This window comes from Pinus tabuliformis, chromosome 5_1 (genome assembly GCF_031772625.1).
Source record: "Pinus tabuliformis cultivar Carrire ecotype Pingquan chromosome 5_1, CPIR1, whole genome shotgun sequence".
In the NCBI taxonomy this organism is placed as follows: domain Eukaryota; kingdom Viridiplantae; phylum Streptophyta; class Pinopsida; order Pinales; family Pinaceae; genus Pinus; species Pinus tabuliformis.
Genome location: NC_142305.1, coordinates 640,045,481 through 640,051,295, shown reverse-complemented (window position 1 = coordinate 640,051,295; position 5,815 = coordinate 640,045,481). Strand labels below are relative to the sequence as shown.

General features: G+C 37.7%; 1 pseudogene; it reads left to right on the top strand.

The window, feature by feature from the left end:
* Positions 1–2,726: 2,726 nt before the first annotated feature.
* On the top strand, positions 2,727–3,442 carry LOC149166607 (pathogenesis-related thaumatin-like protein 3.5 pseudogene; annotated as a pseudogene).
* Positions 3,443–5,815: the final 2,373 nt, after the last annotated feature.

Sequence of the window (5,815 nt, the reverse complement as noted above, 5' to 3'; positions counted from 1 at the left end):
AAATTCAAGTGCATCTTCAAGCACTTGCACACCAAGTGAACGAGGTAAGAAGTTTAGAAATCTAAGTGACATTTATGATGAAGGAATGAATTCCTTATTTGCCTTATATTGTCATGTTGATGATCCTATTCATTTCGAGGATGCAATCAAAGATAGGAAATGGATAGAAGCTATGGATGAGGAGATCAATGCCATAGAGAGAAACAAAACATGGGATTTGGTTGAGTTACCAAAAGGCAAAGAAGTCATTGGTGTGAAATGGGTTTATAAGACCAAGAGCAATGCTGAAGGTAAGATTGAAAGGCACAAGGCAAGGCTGGTTGTCAAAGGCTACAAGCAGCAGTATGGGAGAGATTATGAGGAGACTTTCGCCCCGGTTGCAAGAATGGAAACCGTGAGAGCAGTGCTGTCCATAGCAGCTCAAAACAAATGGAAAGTCTACCAAATGGATGTGAAATCAGCATTCCTAAATGGAGTGTTAATGGAAGAGGTTTATGTGGAACAGCCTCTCGGATATGAGAAGAAAGGTGAAGAGCACAAAGTGTGCAGATTGAAGAAAGCTCTTTATGGGCTGAAGCAAGCGCCAAGAGCATGGTACAGCAGGATAGATTCATATCTATTGGAGAATGAATTTGACAAATGTGAAGGAGAACCCACAGTCTACATCAAGGAAAAGGATGGTAAAATTTAATTGTTGTCTTGTATGTAGATGATGTTATTTTCACTGGAAATGATAGTTATCTTATTGAGAATTTTAAATCAGTCATGAAGGATGAATTTGAAATGACTGACATGGGTTTGTTGAGATACTTCTTAGGCATAGAAGTAGATCAAAATGAAAAAGGAATTTTTATATCTCAAGCAAGATATGTAAATCAAGTTTTGGGCAGATTTAACATGGAAGAATGCAAGGCAGCCATCACTCCCACAGTAATGGGATTAAAACTCAGCAGAGAGGACAGCAGCAAGGATTTTGATCCTAGCCTATACAAAAGTATTGTAGGCAGCCTTATGTATTTAACAGCAACTAGGCCTGATCTAATGTATGCTGTTAGTTTGATTTCCAGATTCATGGAGAGGCCAAAGGAGGCACATTGGCAGGCAGCAAAGAGAATTTTGAGGTATGTCAAAGGTACCAAAATGTTTGGAATTTTATATAATACCTCAGAACATTCAGATTTGGTTGGATACACTGACAGTGATTGGGCTGGAAGTGTAGATGATCGGAAGAGCACTTCCGGTTATGTTTTTAATATGGGTTCAGGAGCCATTTCATGGGCTTCTAAGAAGCAGTCCATTGTAGCATTGTCTACAGCAGAGGCTGAATATGTGGCAGCTACAGCAGCAGCATGTCAAGCAGTGTGGATGAGAAGAATGTTGAGAAGCTTGGGCCAAGAGCAGGCAAAAGCGACAGTGATTTTTTGTGACAATAGCTCAGCTATTGCATTGTCAAAGAATTCAGTGTTTCACAAGAGAACGAAACACATTGATACAAGGTTTCACTACATCAGAGAATTGGTGAACAATGGAGAAATAGTCTTGGAACATTGCAGGACTCAAGAACAGGTAGCAGACATCTTGACAAAGCCATTGGATCAGAAGAGCTTTGAATTTTTGAGGAAGTGTTTGGGTATGACTGAATGCCCAGCAGTTGAAATTAAAGGGGAGTGTTGAAAATGTAATTTCAACGGGCACGAAACCACCGAACAGAACCTTAAAACCGCCAAGGGATATCGCACCGCTATCAAACAAAAAGCAGTTTCCGTACTCGTTGCTCCGATGCGATTTGGAGGCGACGCGTGTCACCCGCATGACATCAGCAAACGAAAGCCATCGGAAGTTAAAGCTCGGTGGAAATCTGCCTTCCGATATCCTCTCCACCGTCCGATCTCCCTGTGTGTTCTCCGCCGTCGATCTCCGGAAGGTGCACGGACCCCCGACAAGTCAGATTTTGAGTGAAGTGGAAGTCTCGTTTGCGTTGACCGCCGTAGGAGGAATCAAATGAAGTTTAATGTGTGTCATAGTTTTGGTGGCGGCCATTATTAACAGGATGGGCATACGTCCCATATTTATTATATGTTTTAATTTTGGTTATGGGTGTATGTCCCATATGGCATACACATTTTTTTATATTTTCTCATATAACACGTTGTCATATGTTGAATATAGTCTACGCGGTGTAGTAGTGGAGTGTAGTTCCTTTTGTATTGTGAGTGGGGTGGTTACGCACGGGAGTGCGATTATTTTTTTTATGAAATATGTATTGTGGCTGCGATTGTAAACAGTGTGTGTGTGTTGTCTTTTAGTATGCACAGCAGTGCGATTTTCATATATATATGCACAACAGTGCTGTAATGTTTGTTGGGCATTGAAAAACAGAGGTATGTTTTGAAAAACTGTTTATGTAATCTCCACAGCAGTGGAAAATCTGTGAGAGCAGCAGAGTAGTTTTTTTTTGGATTCCCTCTTTGCACAGAGGAAGAAATATGTAACAGAGTTTCAGTTTTAAATTAATAGAAATGTGTTGTGACTGTGTAATGGACTGTGTTCTGAGTTAATTTTTTTAAAGAGGTTCTCTGCAAAAGATCCTGGACAGAGGAAACAGAGCATTGTCTCTGTAGTGGTTATTTTGTTGGTTTTGGTATTTCTCCATTTAAAGAAAAATACCCAACAATAAATATTGGCTTCTTGCTTCCCCATTATAGATATTCGCTCTTTGGCTTTCATCAATTCGGCTCCGATGGTCTCTACATTCATGGCTTTGGGTGGGCCGAGCGTAGCGTACTTGGTGATGATGGCACTCATACTGGGTGAAAAACTCCTGTAATAAATTCACCCATGGTCCTCCTATCTAAACATCTCACCGATGAGTTTGGGGTCATTATTAATTTGTTTGTTTGTTGTTGCAGGGTGCAGTGGAGTAAGCGGGACGACGTTCACACTAGTGAACAAATGCAACCAGACGATCTGGCCGGGCATCCTGGCGGGAAATGGGGCGTCCCTCGCTGGCGGCGGCTTCGCCCTCAATCCGAACCAGTACTCGCCGGCGCTAGACGCACCAGTCGGCTGGTCGGGTCGCTTCTGGGGCCGCACAGGCTGCGCCTTCGACGCCGCAGGCAAGGGCTTCTGCGCCACGGGGGATTGTGGACGCGGCCTCAAATGCGAGGGTGCCGGTGGGGCATCGCCTGTTACGCTGGCCGAGTTCACAATCGGTGGTAACGGCAACAAGGATTTCTACGACGTGAGCCTCGTCGATGGCTACAACGTCCCGTTGAACATCATCGCCGAGGGTGGCACCGGAGACTGCCGGGCTGCTGGATGCGTCGCTGATCTTCTGAGCAGCTGCCCGACCGACCTCATCATCGCGGACAATCAGCGGCGAGTGATTGCCTGCAGGGGAAACTCCTATTTCTACCTCTATAGCAAAGTTAATGCACCCTGACATGCAAGGGGAATAGTGGGTGTCTTGCTGCTAACATGCCAAAGTCAACTTTGAGAGAAATATAAATGCAAAGCATCCACTATTCCCCTTGCCTGTCAGGGTACATTAACTTTGCTATAAAGGTGGATATAGGAGTCTCCGTTTATTAATTACAGCAAAAATGGGTCGTTGTGCACACGCAATATATTTCTTTATTAATCTCATCTTACAAAGTTGAGACATTGAATCCACTCACATTTTTAACTCAACTCACCCAACAACAAATTGAAAATGAAAGTGCCCCCCATTGGAAACAAATCGGAGGTCGACTCCGACTATGAAGTCGGAGGTTGGCCTTGCCCTCTTTTGTTTATCTTCCGCTTCACACACTTAGATTAGTGGGTTTCCCACTATATGGCGCATGATTATAGTACCTGCATTCTAACTCTTTACATCTAGTCTTGTAGAGTTTATAAAAAATGCTAGAATTCTAGTTATGTCAGGATTATTGTAAATATTAGCATTTTAAATATCTCGCCATTAATATAAATACTCGCAGTTTGTTGGCGTAGCGGACGGGAATGTTTCAATTAAATTGATATACGGTGGAATGGTAAAGGATTGTAAAGTGCTCTATGTTATATTTCATTATAATAAATTATATTTCAATAATATATGTTATTTATAAGTAGTTGTAAATAACATAAGTATGATTACGTATAGTTATTTGTAATTGGTTGTTAATAATGATGGTATGATTGTAATTTAAAGGTTTTCTATAAATAAATATAATTATATTGAGTTTTTTTTATGTTTTAGAGGGTTTTTGTAATTTTATTTTAATTATGAATAATTATTTGGTAGATGGTAGGGATTTATGATTCACATAATAGTTTAGGATATTCTAAGTAGTATATACAAATAAATTGTCTAGATTTATTTACAAAGTAGTTAAGTCATTTTTATCTTCTTAATTAAATTGATTAATTAAATATTATATGAACAATTCTCATATGAAGTGAGTTATAATTTTTTGGATATATTTTTCGGATATGTAATATTGGCCCATAGTATTATAAGAAAAAAAAATTAATATTAAAAATCTCTATGGTAAAATATGAGCAAATGCTTATGGTTAAAAATATTGTTACATTTTTTATTTAAATACCTATAAATGTTTAATTTATGTTATTAATTACTCTTTAATTAATGGTATTATTAATAATAATTTAAATAAATTTCTAATTATGTAAATATTTAAATTAAGCAATGAGTTTTTTTATATTCATTAAAATGCCAATATGATAAGTATTTATGAAAAGAAATTTTTTTGCTTATTCATATATATAAAAAATGAATTAAATTGAAAAAAAAAAATTAAGATAATAATTATTATAAAAACAAAGATACCATATTTATAAGAAGTATATAAAAAGTTAAAAATATGTGTAATGAAATTCCATAATTAGTATTTAATTAAGCATGATTCATTTTTTTACATGGACACGATCATTTATTTGACCCTGCTGAAATTCCTCTGATTTTTAAAGATTCAAAAAATCAACAATCGAAATAAAAATGCTCATTTAATAACTGTAACACTCTACCCTTCGAGTTAAGATCGATTTGATCGTTATGTCTTTCGTTCCTTTCTCCTTTTAAAAAGAGGCGGTGATTTTGAAAGTTCTTTGCTCGAGACCACTAGGTATTTCGGTTGGGTGAACTCTCAATCTTGGCAACTGCGCAAGATTCATTAGCTTTTGAATCCAGGAAAGGGGAAAAAATGAATTTTATTTGAATTTTGTGTAAAAATAAATTTTATAGTCCATCTGTACATATTTATGTTTTCAAATAAATTGATTTCTATTTGAATTTTTGGGTAAAAATAAATTTTACAGTCTATTCGTGAATATCTACGTGATAGAAACAGCTAAAATCACACAATCAAAGAAACTCAAATATCTACGTGATAGAAACAGCTAAAATCACACAATCAAAGAAACTCAAACATATATTATGCACAAATGGTGTATGTGCAAAGACACTCACACACACATTCAGATCACTCTATTAAATAGAGTTTTTGAGATCCAACTTATTCCTAATTTAGAGAGAGTGGTTGAGAGAATTTCTCAACCATCACAAACCAATTTCTCAAATATGGAATGTAAGCATTAACTCCAACATCCCCCCTTAATGATTACATTACATGAAAATAACAAAATAATCAAGCTTATCAGTAGATGCTCCATCAAGTTGCCTCATAACCCTCGGAAAGGTGTAGTTGGCAAGTTGGATTCCCGAGTTCTCTTCCTCAACTCCCGAATCAAGGACCTCCCGAAGTCAATTACTGGACAACATCCCAATCTGTCGCATAACCTCATTAGGAAACCA